Below are 9537 nucleotides of genomic sequence, written 5' to 3'. Positions count from 1 at the left end.
GCGAAGTACCCCTTCTCTCTAGCAAGCAAAACATTTGATCTCCTTTAGGTCAAATTTCTTCACATGTTTCTATCTTTTCAAAGGTAATTTGCTTGCCATTTTGGGCCTTTGGTCTACTTTTCTTCTTTTGTGGACCATTTCCTTTCTTAGAGTTGGTCTTGGAGGTGAACCCTTCATTCCTTTAGCTAAGTATGCCTGATTGGATTTCATAGCTTCCAACCTTTCTTCCTCAAGCTCAATATGCCTCACTACATCATCAAAGGTTGTAATATGTTCACTGTGCGTCAGATTTATCTTCATGTGTTCCTAACTAGCTGGGAGTGATCTGATCATAGCTTTTACTTGACGTTCATCAGAAAGAACATGTCTTGCCTGCTTCAGCTCTCTAATCATATTCGACATCTATATCAAGTATTGCCAAATAGAGATTCCTTAGCTTGGTGGCAAAGGTTTCACCAAACTTATCTTTCAGAGCTATCCACATGCCTTAAGTAGTAGGTAGCACTTGTGTTCACACATGATATCATCAGCTATATCACTAAGCATGGTTGTGCAAGCAATGCTGTTCTTTCTTTTTCAAGATGCAAAAGCCTTATGTTCCCTTCAATTCCCAGATTTTGGTTCTGGGATCATAGTTGTCAAGACATCTATAACTTCTTATTCTTCTAGGACATATGAGATTTTGTGATGCCATATGTCATAGTTGTCCCTATTAAGTTTATCACCCTTGTTAAGCTTAGCAATTATAGACTTAGTTGCTATTGCTGTGACTTAAACAACTATGCATTTTAAGAATGGTATACGATATGGTTTATTCAAGTTAGATCCTAGGCCAATTGGATTGTAAGGCTTGCTAGTTTCATGTTCAAGAGATAATTAAGTTGACTCCCATCCCAGTCTTTCTGTAACATCTGGGGAAATTAATTATGATTAGTCAACCCAGTTGTTTTGATTAGTAAGTTAATGAGATGTATGGCTAGAGGGGCTTAACTTAGTGTAATTATTATGTTTTCAGCCCTAGAAGTGGGTCCAGATCGATAGTAGGCCACCCGAGTAAGGAAAGAAAGAGAAAGAATGAAGAATTACCCTCTATACCACATGTCGCGATATGTGGTAAATCCACCACGGCAAACAAGGGCAGATTTAAATGTGGTGAGCCTCTCTAAACCATGCACCACGACAGAGGACAGTGTGTGCTGCAGCACACGGCCAAAATTTCTAATAAATCAGTTCGCATTCTGTGTAAGAAAATAAAAAAGAGGAAGAGAAAAACTAAAGAGCTTGACTTTGGATCTGCTAGGGCAAGGCATTAACTCTTATTGTTGATGTTTTAAAGCTCCTAAATACCTAAGGTAAGTTTATTATATCTTCTTCTTCCTTTCTCTCTCTCATTTATAATGAGTTATGATAGGGTTTGAGTTAGAGAGTTTATTTTACATAAATGTGGTAGTTAGGAGAGGTTGGTGTCCATTAAATGATGATTTAAAGTATTATTAATGACAATGTACATTAATGGAACCTAATGAAACCATTAGGTATGAATGTGTAGTGATTTATAGATTGGTAGAATAGAGGAAAGGTGGAATCAATGTTGATAATTCCCTAAGAGTGGGATTGTGATGATATTCTTGCTTGTTCTACAAGGGACTTGAACTAGTTTATAAGGAGACTGGATTACGGGTACGACATCCTATGGTTATTAGTATTAGGAGAAACTGAATTACATAAGTGAGTGAGTTAATCCTGGTCTAGTAGCTCCTCATAAGTGGAAGGCTAGGTTAGTCCATAAAGGATATAATCATATGATAGCCACCGATTTCACATTGGAGGTAGTAAAAGGGTATAAGGTTGGCATATAATCATACATATAAGTCCAGTCATATGGTTGTTAGTTTTATGGTCCGGCTTGTGTTAGAGGTGCATGGTTATTATTATTATGACTCTATGTTATGTTTTGCAAATAACATGATATCGTGTGTTTAGGCCCAATGACATGGTTGTTAGTTTTGTGAACTATGGCCAACTATCTCAAATGTTTTTTTGTGTGATTGCCTATTTCCATCCTTCTACTTACAATTGATATGCAATTGTATAAGTTAGGTAAAATTTGATTACTGAGTGGCTGTACTTATCCCTCAATTCTTAATATTTTCAAAGCCTAACTCATCAAATCCAAGTCAGGGAAAACACACAGAGGCCTAAGATTGTGGAATAATCCTCTTTATGTCTCTTTTTGTTTTTCTCATGTGTATTTGTTAATGTAATTGCCAACTAGGATCACATGCTAATGTTTTTGTACTACTTGCATTAATTTGTGTATAACTTGCATATTTTATACCTTAGGTTAGTAAATTTTGGTTACAGACCTGAGGATAAGGCCAAAATACTTGTACAAGTAGGAACATGTGTATTTTGATGGATTTAAAATGAAAATGATGATTTTGTGCAATGTTTTCCTCCCCCTTGTGTTTTGTGAAAATTGGGTTGAGTGGTGATTTTATGATGCATGTGTTTTTGAATGTGTGTAGTATATTGCATAAGTTCGCTAGAGTTCATTGAGTGTGATCAGATGTTTGGTGTTGACTATTGGTACGTGTGGTTGAGTTGGGACATCCTACTTATGAAATATTGTGAAAAAGTGGTAAATAGGGGTTTTGGTGTCCAACTTTGTGTATAAAAGAATTTAAGTGTAAAACTAGTGCCATTAGCTAGAATTAGGAGAAAGCTCCATATAGACATTGAAACCACCTCAATCAGACATCAAACGGAGATTTGGAACACATCAGAAGTTCACTCCCTATGCTATCACTTTGACAGCTGATAACTATCAAATTCGTGCAATACACCACAGCGCATGGCATAAAAAAGGATGAGCCACTGCGCACGTGTCGTTTTCTGCACAAAATTAATTTTTAAGCTTAAAAACTCATTGTTTTGGGTTCCATTTAATTTTTAAGCTTTCGTACGGTTTTCAAACTCTGATTTGAGCTTAATAAATATTGTTTGAAGTTTAAAATGTTGAAATTAGGATACCATTCTAAATGATTTGAGAAATTTCCTCTTTTATGAAACTTTACACCTTTGGTAATCCTTTGAGGGTTTATCCCTTGATTACCATGATTTTAGAGTTAAATGCGGTTATGTAAGGGAGACCTTACAATTTGTAATCAGTTTCTTTAGTTATGAGGACTGGTCTATGGCTTGATATGAGGAGTTTGCTTATGAATTATGCATTTGCATATAGAAATTGGTAATTAATACTATACACATGTTGTTTTTTCCTATTGAGCTAGTACTAATTCTTTTTCTTTTATAGGATAACTTCTATCCTTAGGAGAGGAGAATGGTGTAAACAAGAAATATGGCTGGTAACATTTCAACAAATATATCAACACGAGTATGGGAAGTCTTGGTACAAGAAGAGAATATTGTCTCAAGCGAGCATGTTGAGATAGGACAAGGCTTGGGACAAGCTAGAGAGCAACTAAGGCCTATAGCGGGCAATGAGAACATATTGCTCAAGCTGAGAAGCATGATGGAAAGAATTGAGCAGAGAATAGATGAGCACAATGAAATCTTGCAGAAGAGACCAGAGGAGTCTAGTAAGACCATAGAAATAGTTAGCGATCATGGTGAAGTGAGACTCGAGAGGGAAGTAATTGGCCAACAAGAAGAAGATTACTATGAAGAGAGTGGACCGAGGAGGCCTTAACTAATGAGGCCTAGAGGAAAAGAGCAAGAGATCTCTATTGACCTAGCTTTGAAGAATTTTATAAGGTTGAATCCTCTATCATTTAAGGGTTTAATGGAGAATAGAGCGGCTAAGAAGTGGATAGATCGATTAGAAATGATCTTTTCCTTTATGATCTGCACATCTAAGTAGTGAGTATTGCTTGCTGCGTTCCTACTTGAGGATGCTGCCAAGTAATGGTAGGAGAGTGTGAGACTGATGGATGGGTCTCAATTAACATGGAGTGAGTTCAAGAGAAGGTTCTTTTCCTACTATTTTCCTACCTCATTCAAAGTTAAGAAAGAGGCTGAGTTCCACCAGTTGTAGTACGGGAGCATGAATGAAGAAGAATTCATTCCTAAGTTCAATGAGTTTTCTAAATACTCGACCTATTTGAGAAATCATGATGATGAGTATTGGAAGGTCAAGCAAATACTTGAGAAGATGCGGCCTGATTACAAATAGTAGTTGGCACCCTTCGATTACAAACAGCTAGTATTTCTATCCTTCTATTTACAATTGATATACAACTGTATAGGCTAGGTGAAACTTAGTTACTGAGTGGTTGTACTCACCCCTCAATTCTTAATATTTTCAAGGCCTAGCTTATCAGATCCGAGTCGGGGAAAACACACAGAGGTCTAGGATTGTGGAGCAATCCTCTTTATGTCTCTTTTTGTTTTTCTCATGTGTATTTGTTAATGTAATTGCCAACTAGGATCACATGCTAATTTTTTGTATTACTTGCATTAATTTTTGTACAACTTGCATATTTTGTACCTTAAGTTAGTGAGTTTTGGTTATAGACCCGAGGATAGGATCAAAATACTTGTTCAAGTAGGAATATGCATATTTTGACAAATTTGGAATGTAAATGATGATTTTGTGCAATGTTTTCCTCCCCTTTGTATTTTGTAAAAATTAGGGTTGAGTGGTGATTTTATAATGCATGTGTTTTTGGACATTTGTGGTGCATTGCACAAGTCTACTAAAGTCTATTGAGTGTGGTCAGATATTTGATGTTGACTATTAGCACATGTTGTTGAATTGGGACACCTTACCTGTGAAATATTATAAAAAAGTAGTTAATAGGGGTTTTGGTGTCTAACTTTTTGTATAAAAAGGATTTGAGTACAAAACTAGTGCCATTAGCTATAGCTAAGAGAAAGCTCAATATAGACACCAAAACTACTTCAATCGAACGTTGGACAGAGATTTAGGACGCATCGAAAGTTTGCTCCCTATGCTATCATTTTGATAGCTAATAACTATCAAATTCATGCAACGCATTGCGGCACATGACACAGAGAAGGATGAGCCATGGTGCACATGTCACATGTCACATGTCAAGGTGCACATGTCTTTTCTATACAAAATTTATTTTTGAGCTTAAAAACTCATTGTTTTGGGTCCCATTATTTAAAGTTTGAAACGTTGAAATTGGGATACCATTCTAAATGATTTGAGAAATTTCCTCTTTTATGAAACTTTACACCTTTAGTAATCCTTTCAAGGTTTATCCCTTGATTACTATGATTTCGGAGTTAAATGTGGTTATGTAAGGGAGACCTTACACTTTCTAGCTAGACTACTTTCCTTTTGGTTAGGGTCTTAGTTAAATTTGTTTCCCCTTGCATCCTTTCCAAATAACACGTTCTGGAAGGACTCCTACTCAAATAAAACATTAAATTAGATCATAGATATCCATAAAAAAACTATAAAGCTTAAACAAGTAGATAACAAATATCCATAAAGCAATTATAATAAGTTCAAAAAAATTTAAAAGAAATCCCAAAAATAAAAAAATTGTTCCAAACTAAGAAGAACTTAAAATAAATCAAAAAGGCCAATGCATCTCAATAAGAAGTTCAACTTTATATTTATTTGTATTTTACATTGTAGATTTAACTTGTTCACTCCATACTTCGGTGGCATATCACTTGCCCTTTTGATCCAGTTGATTCCTGAGTTTCCTTATGGTTGTGCCTAAGAAATATAGCCACAGGTCTTCTTGAAAGAAAACCTCAAGAGTTTCCAACATCTCTTTTAGTTCATCAATATGCCTAATTTTGTTTGCATATTTCTCTACAATATCTCTAGCCAAAATAGGTGTCAAAGATTGATCAACTTTTTGATCCTCCAATTTCTTCCAGATCTCACAAGATCCTTTACTAGAGATAGGCCCTTTTCCTTTAATTCTGCTCTCAGAATATGATTTTAACAAAAGCCTATGCTTTTTTTAGGGAATTGCTCAGCATAACTTTCTTGCAAATGTTTTCTTCCTCATCAAAGAAATAAGATAGAGGAGAATATGATGGAGAGTCTCAACTATGAGACATATTCTTTGAATATTTTATTAAATAAAAGTCCTAAAAGAAAATTTTTGCAAAGAAAAATAGCTAAAAATGGTCAAACAAACAAAAAATAAACACATAAAACTTGCATAAAAACAAGTAAACATTGGATTTCTCTTGTTGCCATGAATCTAACCATGTGTTTATATTGATGAAAAAATGACCACATAATGCTCACTCGCTGACCAATCGAGCGAAGGAAAAATATAACTTTTTTTGAAAAAAGGGCTGTATCAGGTCAGTTAGGTCAACCTACCCGACGTGAGTTGACCATTGACCAGGTCAACTCTTTGACCCAATTAAACCAAGTTTGATCGGTTCACCTGACTTAATACGATGCATTTCATCCTTTGAAACATTTGATCCTTCATCATCTAAAATGACATTTCATTTTTTGTTGAGGTCATCCCTGACCTCATGTGGGGTCGTTCGACCCAATTTGAATTTGCAGCCATTTTTCAGCTATAACTCTTCCATTTGACACGATTCTAGTCTTATTGGAACTGTCTCTTCTCCCTTTACACAATCATACTAATTTTGTAGGCTAAAAATTCATTTCAAAATACCTATATTTATGAAAAATTCCCACTTTGTGTGTTCTAAAGAACGGCTTCAATAGAGCTTTTGAACACTTCCAAATTAGTTTTTTGACTAACAAAGGTATGGGGAGGAACAAGAGAGAGTCCAAAAGCAATAAAAATATATATACACAGAGATCCGAATTAGAATGCAAATCTAGAAAAAGAATGAAAATAATTCTACAAAAAATAATAAAGGCTAGAGAACAACACACTTATATGAACACATTCAATATACAAATGCAGTAGAAAGAGAAGCATGCTAAGAAGCCAGCTAAGTCCTAAATCAAGGTAAGGAAGCCCATTGGTCAACAAATGGCCGAGGGAGGAAAGTGATGCATGATACACAGTCAAGCAAAAAATAAGGACAAATAAAAAAAATAACCCACAACCGAAGCCATAAGAAAGAAAGGGCTCTAATACCAATGAAGGAACATTAAACTAAATAATATACCAAATAAAGAAGTTAGGTTAGAGTTTTACCAAATTCAAGCATTGCAGAATCAACCCAACTACCAACACAAGTTAGACTATTAGAGTCTATACTATAGTGCATAGCAGATGCACTGAAGAGAAAGAGAGGGAGAGGAATAGTGAACTAGAGAACCGTTCACTCTAAAATATCTTTACCTTCAACCTTTGATCACTACTTATAATGAAGGGAGGCCTCCATATAAAAAAAAGATCCAATCAGTATTAATTTGCCGGAGAAAGTATGCTAATTGGAATAATTACAATTAAGACAATGGATTATTTCCTTTTTTGGCTATTAATCACACATTAATATTAGATTCTGGTCAACTCAATATGACTAGAGTTGTGACTTATCATGGATAGAAATTAATTTCAAAAATTCTAACAATATTCTTATTATATATAGATAGCCAATACTAAAACAAAATAAGATGTTCATACAATTTAAAAGAAAAAAAATTCTAAAACAAGATATATATTTTAGAATTTTAATTTGCATGGGTATACCAATTCATAGATTAAAATAAATTATTATCTATATTTGACTATACATGGGATAAGAAATTTTATAATAAAACAAGTTATTGTTTATTTCTATTGTCTAATCACAAATATGTTGAGTGAATGGAAGTATATATAGTTATTTTTCATTATTAGAATTATTCATTTGTAACTGCTTATACAATTTTATTTCACACTTGCTATAAACTATTACTTTGTATAAAATTATCAAATTAATATTTACTCATAATTTAACTTCTATTAATTTTTATTATTTATTTAAATCAAAGAAAATGGTTGGGAGTTGGGATTTTAAATTTTAATGACTTAAATTGTAGAAAAACAAAGAATTGTGGCTAGAAATATTTATAACATATTGAACTCATTAAAATATTCTCTTCCTTTGTTTTATTCTTTTCAAACCAAAAAGAAAAAAGAAAAGAAGTTAATATTTTTGTGCATCTCACAAGGCATAAAACCTAGTTGTAAAAAATGTATGCCTTTATAATTTTAATTTTCCCTTTATTAAATTAATGACCATAGTAAAGTGTATCAAAGAATTGAAAGTGTGCAACAACTTAGTATTATTGAAAAAGAATTAACTAATAAATATTTATCATATATTTTTTATCAAATAGAATTTTAAAACTTTGTCATATACATAAAAGGAATAAGTTTTTAGGACTAACATGCTATTAAATTTCCTCCAAAGCCTCCATTTGTCATTCTAACAAGATAATTTTGACAGCACACGAGAAGCCAAAGGAAGAAGGCGCGAATCACTACGTGCAATCATAAAGATGACAGGGGGAATGAAAATTACATGACAAAGTGTCTAATAACTATTCTATTAAATTAAACAAGTATTATTGTATCATGTCAGATATTTATTGTGTAACTGTACTTATGTTACTCATTAAATTCAAATTTATAATAATATAAATAAAAATTAATCTAATAGAATGAGTTAAATACTCATAACATAATAAATAAATTAAAAAAATTACCTTATCTTAAACAGAATTATTTGTAATAGAAAAATAGTAATAAATAAATAAAAATTAAAAGCCGGTAACCGTAATCATAATCAACTACGAACAAGAACTTTGGAGTATGTAGTGGACTACGTGGCTCCTATATCAGCATCAAAAGTGTCAGGTAAGAAGGTCAAGTAGGGCCCACAGTCTAATACAACAAAAAATGAGTTGACACGTATCACCATCCTGTTGCTTGGTACACTGTCTCCTAACGACCAGTACGCTCCCCATTCACCTCTATCTTTCTTCTATCTTGGTATAGAATAATTTTTTTTAAAATCTCTGTATAAAAAAAAAATAGAATAATGATACAGAGATTTTAAAAAAGTAATTAATTTAAATTAAATTTTAAGTATTAAAATTTTTTTGTAAGTTTATTTTTTAATTTTGTAATTATATTATAATAAATTTATAATTTATTTTTTAAATTATAGTATGGTTAAAGAATAAAAAAATTATTTTTTATTAAAATTTAGAATATAAGTTATAAATTTATCACAACGGAACTATAAAATTGAGAAATTAAGTTATAAATTTTAAAAATTTAATACTTGAATCCTAACTTAAATTAATTAATCTTTTTAAAAACTCTTTGTTATTCTCCCTGTTGTTTTACAAACAAAAAATGCCTCAACCATACATGAGGTTAGAAAGAAATTTATTTATTTTTTATTTATTTTTAAATATAACTTTATGTGAATATATATTTTTATATGAAGTTTTGACTTGATAAAATATGAGTTTTATATTATATTCATTGTGTTGTCTATTTTTAAAGGGCCATAACACATTATAATTGTTTTAGTTTTTTTCTTTAGAAAATTTCACACATATTAGATTATATAAAATATTATTGTAATAGT

This window comes from Prosopis cineraria, unplaced genomic scaffold, assembly GCF_029017545.1.
Source record: "Prosopis cineraria cultivar Desert tree isolate PC_DT_omini unplaced genomic scaffold, ASM2901754v1 PC1, whole genome shotgun sequence".
Lineage (NCBI taxonomy): Eukaryota > Viridiplantae > Streptophyta > Magnoliopsida > Fabales > Fabaceae > Prosopis > Prosopis cineraria.
This window is presented reverse-complemented; position numbering follows the sequence as displayed.